This window comes from Vombatus ursinus, unplaced genomic scaffold (genome assembly GCF_900497805.2).
Source record: "Vombatus ursinus unplaced genomic scaffold, bare-nosed wombat genome assembly UNPS02014786.1, whole genome shotgun sequence".
Lineage (NCBI taxonomy): Eukaryota > Metazoa > Chordata > Mammalia > Diprotodontia > Vombatidae > Vombatus > Vombatus ursinus.
Window position 1 is genome coordinate 38,599,323 of NW_020954564.1, and position 17,235 is coordinate 38,616,557.

The window sequence follows — 17,235 nt, forward strand, 5'->3', positions numbered from 1 at the left end:
TATCTATCTATCTATCTATCTATCTATCTATCTATCTATCTATCTATCTATCTATCTATCTATCTTTCCTAATGCCAGGAAGGGGAAAAAAAGTTCACATTGAAAGTTAATTGGGTTTCAGAAAGCATCCATCATTACCCCATCCATACTTGATTCTGCTCTTTCTTTTTTTTTTTAAATTAAACCTAATTTATTTCATTTTTAGGCAGTTGGGGTTAAGTGACTTGCCCAGGGTCACACAGCTAGTAAGTGTCAAGTGTTTGGTCTGAGGTTGAATTTGAACGCAGGTCCTACTGACTCCAGGGTCAGTGCTCTATCTACTCTGCCACCTAGCTGCCCCTTGATCCTGCTCTTTCACCAACTCACAGTGACATAAAGTCACTTCCCTTTTCAGAGCTTCAGTATCCTCACCTGGAAAATGAGAGATTTGGACCAGATAGTCTCTAAGGATTTTTCCAACTTCTAACATTCACTGACTCTCAGTATTCAAAATCCCTTCTAGTTTGAATAGTCTATGAATTTGAGTAGTTCATCTTCCTGAGTTCAAATCTGGCAGCAGATGCTTACTAGCTATGTGACCCTGGACAATTCACTTAACTATGTTTGCCTCAGTTTCCTCATCTGTAAAATGAGCTGGAGAAGAAAATGGCAAACCACTCCAGTATCTTTGGCAAAAAACCCTAAATGAGATCATGGAGAATCCGACATGACTGAAATGACTGAACAGCAGCAACAAACAACAATGAATTGGAAGCCCTCATTATGCAGGGTGTCATGGGTGATGGGGACAAAGTGGTTCTATGAGAACTCTGTCAGTATAGTACATTTGATATAAAGTTGCAAGCCACTCTGGGTGATTTGATTGTTAAGTTCAAGAGATTTGAACAGTGTAAGCACCCCATGCCTTGCTGAATCAACAAGTATCCAGTAGGCGCCTTCTGTGTACACTGTGGAAGTTCTAGACTCATGGGGATATATAGCAAGGAAAAAAGAAAAGTGTGGGATTTTATCCTGAGGAATTCACAATCCAGTTGGGGAGATAAAATTAAATCCAAAGAACAATTGGAGAATGACACAAAACAATGTGTAATCAATTGGTAAACAGTGTAGTATACCCTCAAGTACAACAAAAGCTTAAGTAAGAGAAGTGAAAGGGAATTCATAGTCTTCATGAAGGAGGTCATTGTATAGCCATATAATATTAGAGTTAGAAGGGATGCTACAAGTCACCCAAATTACACAAGGGGAAATGGAATCCAGAGAAGTAATTAATGAAAGGCATTCAACAGACTTTCTGAACTAGACTGTCTGCCTTGGAAGGAGATCACTCTGGGCATTTTCACTAGCTGTCCCTCTTCCCTGAAACTTTCTCCCTTTTCCTGCTTGCCTCCCAGCTTACCTGGATTCCTTCAAGTCTGAGATAAAATTTTCCACAAGAAGCCTTTCTCTCGGGGCAGCTAGGTGGTGCAGTGAATCTAGCACCAGCTCTGAAGTTAGGAGGACCTGAGTTCAAATCCAGCCTCAGACCAAATACTTGACACTTAACTAGCTGTGTGATTTTGGGCAAGTCACTTAACCCCAATTATCTTAATAAAAAAAAAGCCTTTCTCTCATTCCTCTTAAACTTAGTGCCTTCCCTCTGAGATTATTTTATATACATACATATACACATATATATGTGTGTGTATTTATGTGTATATTATATATATGTATATTATGTATATATATCATGTATGTATATGCACACACCCTCTGAGATTATAATAGGTACATGCATATGTATATATATGTGTGTATGTATATATACATGTGTATATATACATACACATATACATGCTCATATATGCATACAGAGAGAGACAGAATCATTTTTATTTTCATGTTTTTTTTTTCCTCCATTGGAATATTGGAATATGATTTTTTTCCTTTTTTTTTTTTTTTTTTTTTTTTTTTTTTAGGCAATTGGGGTTAAGTGATTTGTCCAGGGTCACACAGCTAGTAAGCGGCAAGTGTTTGGTCTGAGGCTGGATTTGAACTCAGGTCCTCCTGACTTCAGGGCCCGTGCTCTATCCATTTCATCACCTAGCTGCCCCAGATATAAGCTTCTTGAGAGCAGGGATCATGTCGTTGCCTTTTTCTTTTTCCTTTTTTTTCCCTTTTTGGATATTCTCAGCACTCAGCACAGTTCCTGGAACATAGCTGGTACTAAATAAATACTGTTTGACTTGATTTGACTTGCTTATATAGAGTAGTAAATCGATACATGTAGGAAGCTTTGGAACAACAAAATTAAAAAGTCAGGCAGGTTAATTCTCAGAGTGAGGCCACAAGGCAGCCTGGTATAATGGAAATATCACTGCACTTAGATTTAGGAGGCCTGGCTGCTCACATGACAACTCTGTGATTTGGGGAGTGTCTGCCTCTTTTGGGCTCATTGACTCATCAGTAAAATGGAGATAACTGCCATGGGAAGCAGGGTACAGTGGTGGATAGAGTCTTTTAGAACCAGAAGGACCTGGATTCAAGTTTTTCCTCTGACATACAAATGTGTGAGAGTGGTAAGTCATTTAGATTCTGAATACTTCAGATATCTCTTTAAGAGAGTAACTTACAGAGAGAGCTCCCTGCCCAATAAAATCACAGGTACCAAAAAAAATGATGAATAAGAAGAATATTTGTCCTATATGGTGAGAAAATGTGCTTTGAAAATTGTAAACCACTATGCACATATACAGGTGCGTATACTGTATATGAAAAACACATAAACTACTAAGAATAAACAAATGAATAAAGCATTTACTCAGCACCTACTATGTGCCACAAGTTATGATAGATGTTAGGGATACAAATACAAAGATGAAAGAGTCTGCAAGGAGCTTCTATTCTAAGAGAGAGTGATAATAAATCTTGTGGTCAGAGAAAGGAGTTTCATCCAGAGAATCAAGGAATTGTGAGGGGAGCCACAGAGCAGCCATTTGGCATGCCCTTTCCAGAAGCAATGGCAATATTGATTTGATTACTATTCCTAAAGCAATTTTAAGGATCTGTGATTTTACCAGTGCAATTTTATTTCCTTTCACCAACTTAGATCATCCTCTTTCCATAGCTCAGTAGATAGTTCTATGCGTTTCTGTGGCTAAAGAAAGTTATTCCCTTTGGAGATGATCCTCCCTACACTTAACAAGGCTGGTTCCCCTCAAATCAGCGTCATTGTCGAGCCCCCAGGGACACCTTTCCACCCTAGTAGAAACTGTCAGCGCTTGTGTCTGGTGGCATAACTTCTACGAATCCAGGGTCATCTGTACCACAAGGATGCATCTAAGAGGATGGGCTGTAGTAGAGGAGAGTGGTCCTGCTGTTGCTAGGGATGGGAGGGTGATTTCCATGAGATACCTGAATGGCAGGAGCTGGGAGGAATAGAAAGCCCAGTCTATGGCGGGCTTCCAGCTATAGCCGCCTAAGAGCCTGTTGCCGGGAGAAAACTCATTTTCATTCAGATCTCACCCAATACTAACCATGCCAGGAAGAAGGAGCTCAATGGCATCCGCCCATCAGCCCACCTTTTCTCCCAAGACCCCTTAGTATTGGCAGTCAACCTTCTCCCCCTACTCAGCAGCCAGGCCTGGACCATTTCAATCCCCAGCTGGGGAATTTTCAGACAGCTCTTTTCTGCCCCCCTCCCAAACACCTCTCAGTTATTAAAATGCAGCTCAGGATGGCTCACTCTAGCTGGTACATTATCATTCCTCGTTAGAGACCCCTCCAGGGCCTAAGATATGCCTGCACTGACTTTATAATTACAAAGTCAATTTCTAAACAGACATTTGCAAATAAGTCAATTTAAATACCGAGATTTGCAAACAATAATTAAGCAGTAGCTTCTTTTTTTAATATCTATATATATAATTAATGCCTGTGGGCTTTTCATTTTACCTTGTGCCTGGGTAGTTTGCAATTGTTTGTCGAGCTAAAGCGTTCTCAGAAAGCAAATCAAAGCACTAGGGAGATATTGGAAGCCATTAAAAAAAAGCCTTTCTCTCCGCCCTCCTCCTTCCTGTTGTCAGCTAGCTGGCTGAGCTCCTCCTCTCTTTGGGTCTGTGAGGAGGAAGGGAGGCTGGGTAGGAATGCCTGATACAGTATAGCTTTGAGACTTGGTTTTGTGGTAGGAATATATAGAGCAGGCACTGCGGTGGTGCAATGGAAAGAATGGAAGTGGTGTGTGTGTGTGTAGAAAGGGTTTGGGGTTCAGAGTGCTTTGTTTAAATCTGAGCTCAGAAAAGTTGCTTAAATTACCAGGATAGTCATCTAACCTCTTGCAGTTTCAGTTTTTTCTTCTGTAAAATGGGGATAATAATACAGCACCTTCCTCAAGAGCCATAGAGGAAAAAAATGTAAATCTTTTAAATTCCATATACATAAGAGTCATTATTGTAATTAAGAGCCTGTCTTCCAGATGCAAAGCCTGGTAGGCCTTCAAGACTGGAAGCAATGGCTCCTTAGTCAACCAGAAGTCTAGTGGGGAGAGCTCAGGATCTGGAGTCAGAAGGACATGAACTCAAATCTAGCCTCAGAATCCTACTGGCTGTGTAACCCAGGAAAAGTCACTTAGCTTCTCTTTGCCTCAATTTCCTCCACTGTAAAATAAGGATCATAATAGCATCTACTTTCAGGGTTGTTGTGAGGATCAAATGAAATAATATTTGTAAAGCATGTAGCAAAGTTCATGGCACATAGTAGGGACCTATTCCCTCCCTCTCCCCTTGTGTTTTTGTTATATTCATCAATCAATAACAACTTTGTGCCTGCTGTGTGTAGCCCACTTGCTAAGTGTTGGAGACACACAGGAGAAGTATATAACCCGGGTCCTGCCTTTGAGGGACTTACAATCATGTTGTAGAGACAAGGATTTTCCACATGAAAAGACAAATAGTATTATAAGCAATTAATATGATAAAGTCTATATGAGCCACTGGTACAATACAGGTAATGAGATCTATAGCTCAGGATGAGATAACTGTGGGCTGGAATGAGCCAGGAGGCCTTTCTGGAGGTGGTGCAACTTGATCTCAGTCTTAAAGGATGGGTAGATTTTAAAATGCAGTTGGCTGTATAGAGAACACTTCTGGGAGGAGTTTGCTTATAGTGTAAACAAAGTCACAGAGGTAGTCTTCCATCAGATGGGTGCAGCGAGCTATGAGGAGCAACATTTAGCCAGAGGAATGGGGTACAGTTTCGGGAACAGAAGTCAATAAAATTGGAACTAGATTGTGCTGGGCTTTGAAAATAAGGCAAAGGAGTTGGGCATGCTTTCTGTAGTCAGTGGGCAACCACCTAAGCTTCATGAGTAAGGGAGTGACATGAAGGCAGTATTTGGTGAATATTAGTCTGGAGGCAGCTAGGTAGTTCAGTGGATAGAGTACTTCATGTGGAGTCAGGGAGACCTGAGTCTGGTCTCAGACACTTACTAGCTGTGTTACCCTGGACAAGTCACTTAACCTGTTTATCTTAATCCCCTGGAAAAGGAAATGGCAAACGACTTCATTATCTTTGCCAAGAAAACCCTATGGATGTGTTATGAATAAAATCCCAAGAGACAAAGTTTCTAGGTATCAATAACCAATTTATTATCTAGGCTAGGCCAGTGCTTTCTCTCAGTAACCAAAGATGCCAAGGAGACTCTAAAATACCTTAAGTTAGGTGTGTACCTTGTGACATGGAACTTTCCTGACAAATGAAACTCAACAATGATTGGTGGACATTTAATGAGGAGGTAAACTAAAATGTCCAGTCCCTCCCAGTTACCAGATCATTGAGGGCGAGGGGGAAGGTCAACCGAGAGCATGCCCTGGTCACGAATTTGAGCTCTCTCTAACAATCTGGGCACTCTGAACAAGTTCTCTCTGGTTTATTTTCTCCTTCATGAGCTGGGTCACCCTAACAAAGGGGAACAAGGACAGTTCTTTCCCTCAGCGAAAGAGCTCACCCAGATTGGATTCCGTTTATATCCTAAACAGAACTCAGGGTTCCCATTTGGGTAGGGCCCAGCACAACCTAGTTAATGAGTAAGGTGCCTTGGGGACTAGGAGTAGTCATATCACTCAGTAATGCCCCTCAGAGACTGACTGGTCTTTTCAGGAATGAGGTCTTAAGAAAAAAAAAATAGGAGGAAAACAATGGATCACAAATTAATAAATAATTATTAATATAATAGTATAATCTTAATTCTTCTCAGGCAGTATCGACATGCTATGGGATAGGAGTCAGACATGACTGAACAAATCTGGAGGCAACAAGGGAAGATCAATCACAATGTAAATTCTACCCTTTTGAAATAGGGAAGAGATAGTGCAGGACAAGGCCATGTCTTCTCACTGGCAGAGTTTGTAAGCAGCAAGGCAGTGTGATTTGAGGAAAGCCAGGAGGAAATCTTTTCCAAAATATATCTTCACTTTTGCCTGAAGTTTCACTACTAGTAATTAATTCATGGAATTTAAGAGTTAGACTTAATTTCTTCCTATGTGTGAAAAAAAAAAGAACAGAGGATAGAGGTAGACTACCTGTTAGGTTCCTTCTTTCCATCGCTGGTATCCCATGTTCTATGTTCCAAGAGCCCTTCCAAGCTCCAGCAATCTTTGTCCCTCTTAGCTTTAACATTTTAGGTTCCATGCTTGTATACTTTATGTTCCAAATACCATTACAGTTCCAACATTCTCTGATTCCTTGTAAGAATTACAAAAGTAATCTAGCCCATCCCTTTTTATTTTTAGAAATGTGGAAACTGCTAGATCTAAAGATAATAGGATCATAAATATTGAACTGGAAGATCCCTCGGTAGCCGTCTATTCCAACTCCCTCATTTTACAAATGAGAAAACTGAGGCACCCAAAGGTTAAGTGGTTTGCCCAAGGTAATACAGGTTGTAAACCTCAGAGGCAAGTTTTTCACTGAGGTCCTCAGACACCTGAGTCAGTGATTTTTCCACCATACTACATTGGTGACACAAGTTGCAAGTAGCAGAACTAAACCAAGTCTTCTGATTTGAAGTCAAGTGTTGTATTTACTATACCACCCTTATTCACGTTCACATAGCAAATTATTGACATAAGCAAGATTAGAACCTATGATTAGGTTCTATAAAATAGGTCAATGTCCTACACTCTCTCCATTACACTCTGCTTCTTACTTCCTTTGGGCTGGGCATTCAGATACTCTTAAAATGGGGGAGGGGAATGGGATAAATTATCTTAAGAAGGGCACATTTTCATTCCCTAAAATTGAAATGTGAATTAGTCCATCAGATCATTTTCCTCCAGAATAGAGGAAAGAAACAATCTAGGAGATATGGTATGAGTTCTGAATGGAAGATTGGGGTATAATGAATAAATCATGCCCTGTGAGGGGTAAGTATGTGAGTGAGAGGTGAGGAAAGGAGATAGCATTCCAAGGTCAGTGCTCCTGGATGAGGAAGGGGAAGGATACGAAGGGTAAAATCTGGGGAAGAGGGAGTGGTTTGGATGGGAGGGGTTAATTGATCAAGAATTTCCTGGTATCTCCTTTCTCTAACACCACTTGAGATCCAGAGATTTCAGTAATGACTGGGATCAGGTTAAAAATCCTGCGGGTGGAGGACTGCAGAAGAGAAGAAGGAAAGAAAAACCTCTGTTCTTCTTTTGAGGAAGACAGGATATTTCATTGTTGGGATTCCACTATTAATTTTGCCAAGTTAGAGGGAAAAGCCCCAGGTTTTAGGATATGCCCAGCACTCAACTCAGCAGAATCTGGGGTGACTTTACCCTTCAAAATACCTTGCAGGCAATCATTACAATTCCCCTCTGGTCTCAGAGTGTTCCTATTCAGAGCACAGCCAAATAACCGCCTGCTATCATCTCTGCATGTGGAGTAGGGCTGACAAAAGGTAGGTGTCCCACTGGGAGAGGGTGGGGATTGACATCTCTAAGGTTCATCAGAGGTCAAAGCCACTGTCAGCCCTCAGCAGGGAGCTTGGGAGCTCAACTTTAAATTGACCAGAGGTGGGAACACTAGCTCACCTTCCTCCTTATTCTGAGGCCCTCACATTGGTGAAGAATGTCATTGGTGTCCTTCCCAGCTCCCCACCACCACTACCACAAGAGAGAACCAGTTGAGTGTGAGTAGCAGCATGGTAAGAGTACTGGATTTGGTCAGAAGACCTGGGTTTGAGTTCAGTCTTTGACGAAATATGTGGTCACACATCATCACTTATTTTTTCCAAGTGTCAGTTTCATTCTTTCAAAAATGACCATAATAACCCTTGCACTATTTACTTCACAAGGTGGTTATGAAAAAAAAGTATCTTTAAAACAGAAAACACTACAGACAGTTACTACTTCCCATTGAGTCTCTGGGACTTAGAAATCTTGCCTGGGCATCTGGCAAAATGAAAGCAGTCAATCAAACAACTAAAGATCAGCATTTGTTAAGCATTTCTATGTGACAGGCAATGTGCTGGGCCTTGGGGATATGAAGGAAAAGTCCAGAAAACAAAAACAAAAACAACTCCCCTTCGAGGAGCTTTTATTGTAGGGGATCATGCCTTATTTAAGTAACTCTTTTTTAGGTTCAAACCAATCATCTCAAAAGGGAAATGATTTCACAGTGGCCCAAAGAGTATATGGTCTAGAACAGAGGTGGGGAACCTGCAGCCTTGAGGCCACATGTGGCCTTCTAGGTCCTCAAGTGCTGCCCATTGCACCAAAGAGCCACATTTGAGGACCTAGAGGGCCACATGTGGTCTCGAGGCCACAGGTTCCCCACCCCTGGTCTAGAACATCAGAAGAACTACTGTCAAACTGCCACTATCAGTTTTATGGTCCTTTCTTCCCAGAATGCTGTCTCTGTCATTCACATCAAAGTGAAGCTAGTATTGTTCTTCCAAATGACTTTTGCAGAGAATACTCTCCTACATATATCAGACATTTCCATTATTAAAAAAAAAGAAAAACAAAACAAAAAAAAATAGAAAAACAACAAAAAGCACTATATCTGGGTCTGCCAGTCAGAGATTTCTCTTTACTCTTTTTAACCTACTTATATTTCCATGGCTGTACTACTTCTCAAGGTATGTCATGCTGCTGATGCAGATGCAAAAATGCTAGAGATTTTTAATTTTACATAAGATTAAAATAAAAGTTCTACTGATGCTGCATTACCTAGGTCACCCCTCACATATGGGCTGCCAGAAAAGTTACTGTAAGTTTGAGGAATTAGAGAGGGTCAACATTTAATCAAAGGCTAGTTTATAAGCCCCTACAAGTATATATATTTTTTATGAACCAGACAGAAGATATGTTAGTTCTGAGTGAAATACATTTAATCAATAATAGTGTAGCATGTGATAAAGGTGATGATGATGATGACAATGATATTTATTCAGCATTTTAACTTTTGCAAAGTATTTTACACTATTATCTCATTTGATCCTGAAAACAAATAAACAAAAAAATGTGAGATGTGGGTTATTATTATTCCTAGTTTATACATGAGGAAATTGAAACAAAGAAATTAAGATTTTCACAGGTTTACATAGATTGTGTGTGTCTAGGGCAGAATTCAAGCCAACGTCTTTCTGCTTTCAAGTTCAGTATTCTCTCTATTAAAATAAGAAAAATGCCTCCATGCACCAAAGGAAAACTCTTCCACAGGTTACTACAGTGAGGAAAAAACAAAAATGAAGACAACATGTGTGACTAGCAAAAGTTTATGAAGAACACATATCCTAGGTACATGTGTGTACAAGCTAACTCATTTTTCCTGTGGGGCAAAGCTGGTGAGGTTGTTGAAATGGTCTCTGCTCCTGTAATCTCTGTTGGATATTTCCAATGGTGACATTGTTGGCAAGTTTCTCTCCACAATCTTATTCAGGGCTTCAGATCTTTAGGGTCACTTGTGTGAAACTAAAGTTCCATCTGCTGAGGTGCATTAAGTAGAAAGCCTCTCTATAACAAAGGCAGGATGACAACACTTTTAGTCCATAGTCCAAGGTTATGTGCCAGCATATTCAACTAATGATATTTGCCCCAAAGTCATCCTGGGGTTCCCAGGACAAACTTTAATTGTGTCTGGCACTGATTTGAATTCTATAGTACCAGACAGGTATCTGACTTAGTGGCATATCTTCTTTATAACTTCAATTTAACCCCTGCTGGGCAATTTGTTATGATATAGCTAATTTCATAGGTTCTACCAAAGAAACATGGGAAAAAAGTGTGTTTTGTGTGGTGCCAATGAAGTTCAGCTTGCTCCCAAGGTCCTCCCCATTGATATAAATATAAAAATGAGCAAGAAAAAAGCTAAAAGAGGACAAGACCAAAAGTCTTTTACATAGTAATCCACTTTCATGTACTATATATTTCTGTCAGCAACAATAAAACCCCTGAAATATGCACTTATAGCCAGCATAAAACCTTGTAGTTTCTATATAATTCTTTCAAATATATTGTTTTTCATAACAAACTCACTTCTTTATATATATATATATATATATATATATATATATATATACTACCACTGAATCCTCCTTTATAACAAAGAAAAACATTTAAGCAAGATGGATCAACAACGTGAACTGATCTAGCAGTATCTGTAATATTCTGCATTCATTGTCCCTCATCTCTCTACTGAGATATTTCATTTGTTCTCATATTTCTCATTAATAATATTACTCCATTATGTTCCTATATCACAATATATACAATGATTCTCCAGTCTATCCATACTCACTTTGTTTTTGAGTTTGTTTGTTTATTTTTTAAGTGTCATATCTTCCTTTTACTCTTGGACATATTTGAAGTACATTCCTAGTAGTGGAAACATTAATTTCAAAAGATTGTTTTCTAGAATGTGTGAATCAAATTTGAAGCTCTTACAGCAGTATATTAGTGTCCCTATTTTCTCCAAAATGGTCTGATTATATCTTTAATCTTCTTTTTACCAATATGATAGAAATCTCAGTGTTATTCTCAATTCATTTTTCTTATTAGAAATTTTGAGCATTTATTTCACATGGCTATTGATACTTTGAATTTCTTCTTTTGAAAACATTTATATTCTTTCAAGAAATTTTTATTTTTGACAATCCTTCTGACTTCTTTATCAGAGATATTTTATACATAGTTTTTTTTCACCAAATGATATTTTCTGCATGAAATTTACATCTTTGAAATGATAGTGTCAAGTATACAAGAAAGGAAGAGATTCCATGATGCTTTCCTGTTGTTTGGATCTGAAGTCTGCTTAAGTTACTTTTCCTAGGTCATCTGCAACTGATCTTCTAAATTCTCTAATCTGTCAGTCCCTCAAGGACAGAAAATGAATTCATGTGGCACTTTTTATAACACCACGTCCATGTAGACCTTGAAAATAATCTAGATGTGTTAAAATAACTAGTTTTATGTTCTATAATTCCATGTTCTAAGGTTTATTCTTAGCTCCAACATTCTTTTTTAAATTTATTTATTTTTAGTTTTCAACATTCACTTCCACAAGATTTTGAGTTCCAAATATTCACCCCATCTCACCCCTGCCCCCACTCCAAGATGGCATGCTTTCTGAATACCCCTTCCCCTAGTCTGTCCTCCCTTCTGTCTCTCCCCCCCTTCTCTTATTCCCTTCCCCTTCTATTTTCCTGTAGGGCAGGAAAGATTTTTGTACCCCATTTCCTATATTTCTTATTTCCCAGTTGCATGTGAAAACATTTTTTTAAACATGTGTTTTTAAAACTTTGAGTTCCAAATTTTCTCCCTTTCTCCCTCCCCACCCACCCTCATTGAAAAGGCAAGCAACTCAATACAGGTTATACATGTACAGTTATGCAAAACACTTCCATAATAGTCTTGTTCTGAAAAACTAACTCTATTTCCATTAATCCTATTCTGCCCCACATTTATTCTATTCTTTCTTTTGACCTTGTCCCTCCTCAGAAGTGTTTGCTTCTGATTACTCCCTCTCCTAATCTGTCTTCCCCTCTATCATCCTCCTGGTCTCTTGTCCCCTTCCCCCTCTATTTTCCTGCAGGGTAAGATAGATTTCCATACCCAATTGAGTGTGTATATTATTCCCTCCTTAAGCCAAATCTAATGAGAATAAGATTCACTCATTCCCTCTCACCTTCCCTCATTTCTCCTCCTCCGTAAGAGTCATTTCTTTTTTTTTTTGGTGGGATAATTTACCCCATTCTCCCTCTCCCTTTCTCCTTCTCCCAGTATAATCCTCTCTCACCACTTAATTTTATTCTCCAGATATCACCCCTCCATCTTCAACTCATGCTGTGCCCTCTATCTATCCATCTATCTATCTATCTATCTATTTATCTATCTGTATATATATATATACACATATATGTATATATTTATATCTATATCTATATATCTTTCTATATATATATATACACACACATACATACATACAATTTTTTCCCCTCCCACTACCTTAATACTGACAAAGGATTCATGAGTTACAGATATCATCTTTCTGTGCAGGAATGTAAACAGTTCTACCTTAATAAGTCTCTTATAATTTCTCTTTCCTCTTTACCTCTTCATGTTCCCCTTGAGTTTAGTATTTGAAAGTCAAATTTTCTATTCAGCTCTGGTCTTTTCATCAAGATTGCTTGAAAGTCCTCTATTTCACTGAATGACTATTTTTCCCTGAAGGATTATACTCAGTTTTGCTGGGTAGGTGATTCTTGGTTGTAATCCTATCTCCTTTGCCCTCCAGAATATTATATTCCATGTCTTGCGGTCCCTTAAGGTAGAAGCTGCTAAATCTTGTATTATCCTGATTGTGTTTCCACAATACTTGAATTGTTTCTTTCTGGCTACTTGTAATATTTTCTCCTTGACCTGGGAACTCTGGAATTTGGCTACAATATTCCTAGGAGTTTTCCTTTGGGGATCTCTTTCAGGAGGAGATCGGTGGATTCTTTCAACTTCTATTTTGCCCTCTGGTTTTAAAATATCAGGGCAGTTTTCCTTGATCATTTCTTGAAAGATTATGTCTAGGCTGTTTTTCTGATCAAGGCTTTCAGATAGTCCAATAATTTTTAAATTCTCTCTCCTGGATCTATTTTCCAGGTCAATTGTTTTTCCAATGAGATATTTCACATTTTTTCTCATTTTTCATTCTTTTGGATTTGTTTTACTGTGTCTTGATTTCTCACGAAGTCACTAGCTTCCAATTGCTCTATTCTAATTTTTTTTTAATTTTTAGGCAATTGGGGTTTAGAGACTTGCACAGGGTCACGCAGCTAGTAAGTGTTAAGTATTTGTTCTGATTCTGGATTTGAACTTAGGTCCTCCTGACTTTAAAGCTGGTGCTCTATCCACTGTGCCACATAGCTGACCCTTCTCTATTCTAATTTTTAAGGAAGCATTTTCTTCAGGAAGCTTTTTGACTTCCTTTTCCATTTGGACAATTTTGCTTTTTGGAGCATTCTTCTCCTCATTGGTTTTTTGGACCTCTTTTGTCATTTGGGTTAGGCTATTTTTTAAGGTGTTATTTTCTTCAGTATTTTTTTTTGGGGTCTCTTTTAGCAAGCTGTTGACTTGTTTTCCATGATTTTCTTGCATCACTCTCATTTGTTTTCCCAGTTTTCCCTCTACTTCTCTTACTTGCTTCTCAAAATCCTTTTTGAGCTCTACCAAGGTCTGGGACTGATTCATATTTTTCTTGGAGGCTTTGTATGTAGGAGCCTTGACTTTGTTGTCTTCTTCTGATTGAATGTTTTGATCTTCTTTGTTACCAAAAAAAAAAAGATTCTATGGTCTGACACTTTTTGAGGGGTTTGCTCATGATCTCAGCCAATTACTTGAGTTATAAACTCTTTGTTAAGGTAGAAATCTGCTTCCAATGTGGAAAATGTACTGTCCCAAGCTTTGGGGGTTTATACAGCTATTTTCAGAGCTACTTCTAGGGACCTGTAAATTTTCAGTTCTTCCAAGGTAGTATTATAAGGGGAGAGGTGTTTACTCCTTTCCTGGCCTGTGCTCTGGTCTATGAGTGACCATAAGCACTCTTTTCTGTCTTGGACCTGTGAGGATTTCCTCCACATCACCACTGCATGCTCCACCATGTCAGCACTCCTCCTTGCCCCAGGACTGCCACCCAGAACTGTGACCCAGATCTAAGCATGGACAAAGCAAGAGAATCCTGCACCAGCAAAGAGATCCCTGCAACCCCCTCTGATCAGCCACTCGATTCCCCCTCAGTCTGTGGGCCAGAAGCTCAGGAAGCAGCCGCTGCCCTGGGGCCACAGATGGAACTAGGGTTGGGACCTAGCTTCTCTCTCTCACTGCAGAAACAGATTTTTCCCACTGATCTAAGTTGTCTTTGGCATTTGTGGGTTGCGAGGTCTGGAAACCACCACAGCTGGCTGTGATTCAGTCCTCTGAGGCCTGTTCCAGGTTTGCTGCTGCCCATGCCCAACTTCATTCCTCTCCCAGCCCAGCATGATATACCTTTCTGATCAACCATCTAGGTTGTCTTGGGCTGGAAATTTGTTTCACTCTGTCTTTTTGTGGGTTCTGATGCTTTAGAATTTGTTTAGAGTCATTTTTTTACAGATATTTGGATGGGTTTGGGGGAGAGCTCAAACAAGTCATTGCTTTCATTCTGCCATCTTGGCTCTGCCCTATCTCTAACATTCTATATTGCAACATTTCATAGTTTAAAATCCTTTACAAACCCTAATATTATATTTCCCATGTTTTTTTTTATCTAAGATGACTTCCACTAAATTATAGTGTATTCAAAGTTGCATCCTATCCCTCTTCCTAACAAATTGAATAGTTCCTGAAATTTAGAGTCCAACAATGAATTATTCCATATATGTGTGTGTGTGTATATATATATATGTTCCATACATATATATATATTCCACATATATTCCATATATATATATATATATATTCCATATATATATATATATATATTCCTTCTTCTTAACTGTAATAATCTTTTGGGGTAATACTCATTTTCAGTTGGGAAGAATTTGATTTGTTTTTGTTTTCATTTTTGTCTTTGTTTTTAGGCAATTGGGGTTAAGTGACTTGCCCAGGGTCACATAGCTAGTAAGTGTCAAGTGTTTGGTCTGAGGCTGGGTTTGAACTCAGGTCCTCCTACCTTCAGGGCTGGTGCTCTAGCCACTGTGCCACCTAGCTGCCCCCTGGGAAGAATTTGAGAGATTATAAATACTGACCATACAAATTTCCTTAGTTTTTTTTTTAATTTTTTCTTGGTTTAACTTTATTAATTTATTTTGTTTTATCAACAATCACTTCCATAAGCTTTTGAGTTTTAAATTTCTCTCCCCCTCCCTCCCTACCTCCCTCCCCACCTCCCTCCCCAAGATGGCATGCAATCAGATATAGGCTATACATATACATTCCTATTAAGCACATCTTCACATAAGTGAGATTGTAAATAAGAATTAGAACAAATAGGAGGAACCACCGGAAAGAGGAAATAAAACACAACAGAAGAAAAAAAAAACATGACAAATAGCATGCTTTGATATGCATTCAAACTCCATAGTTCTCTTTTTGTATGTGGCTAACATTTTCCATCATGAGTCCTTTGGAGATGTCTTATATCCTTGCATTGCTGAGAAGGGTAAAGTCTATCATTATTAGTCATCGCACAATGTGGCTGTTACTGTATACAATGTTCTCCTGGCTCTGCTCACTTTACTCAACATCAGACCATACATGTCTTTCCAGATTTTTCTGAAGTCTGCCTGCTCATCATTTTTTATAGCACAATAGTATTTCATTACATCCATATACCACAACTTGTTCAGTCATTCCCCAATTGATGGACATCTCCTCAATTTACAATTCTTTGTCACCAAAGAAAGAGCTGCTATGAATATTTTTGTACATGTGGGTCCTTTTCCCATTTGTATGATATCTTTGGGATACAGACCTAGAAGTGATATTACTGGATCAAAGGGTATGCACATTTTTTTATAGCCCTTTGAGCATAGTTCCAAATTGCTCTCCAAAATGGTTGGATCATTTCACAACTCCACCAACAATGCATTAGTGTTCCAATTTTCCCACATCTTCTCCAACATTTATCATTGTCCTGTTTTGTCATGTTGGTCAATCTGATAGGTGTAATGTGATACCTCAGAGTTGTTTTGAATGCATTTCTCTAATCTATAGTGATTTAGAACATTTTTTATATGGCTATAGATGGCTTTAATTTCTTCATCTGAGAACTGCCTGTTCATATCCTTTGACCATTTACCAATTGGGGAATGGCTTGTGTTCTTATAAATTTGACTTAATTCTCTATATATTTTAGAAATGAGGCCACAGAAACAGACTTTTCCCACTGATCTAAGTTGTCTTTGGCATTTGTGGGTTGAGAGGTCTGGAAATCTCAGTTTTTGTTGTTGATATGAATTCCATCATATATTGTACAATCATCAGACATTTTAGCTCTTCGAAGTTATGAGTACATATTTCTGCCCCAGTGAACCTAACTCCTTCTGCATTATTCTGAAGATTTGTTCTCATTCCAACTCATTTTGCTCATAATATATCTCAGTTAGTTTGGGAATCCAAAATCTATACAGATTTCTCAGAGTCTCTAACCAGGTTGATCTCTTTACCAGCTACTAAAAATCAGGTAGGACTTGAAGTATTAACAGAAAAGGTATTCAGGAGGAGAGGAACTTCAATTCTTCAGGTGATTTCTTCCATTCTGAGTAGATCACTACAGGCCTGATGAGGTGACCCCAATATACTTTCTCTTTCTAGCATCCTGTTTATCCTATTTTTCTACTCTATACTTCTTATCTTATGTTTCTCTTCTCTCCTTATTTTTCCCCTTGTTACCATATTTTCATTTAGTGTTGTATTTAGAAAGACAGTCAACTGGACAGTGTATTGAGAAGAAGAAACAATTCCTGAATATCTTAACCAAGTTCTGTCCTCATTAGCAAGTTTTCTTCCCTCCATGGGCCTAGGTATTTTTATCTGTAACATGAAATAGATGAATGAAATATTCCCCAAGGTCTCTTTCAACTCTAACATCTTACATTTTAAGGATTCTTATGCCTCTAACATCCTCTGACTCCATAAACCACCCTTTAAATTAATCAGTGTCATTGTAAATTAGTCAACCTAAGTGCTTTAGATTAGAAATTAGCTAATAAAGAATGAGATACTTCAAATCTGGTTCCAACAGAAGCAC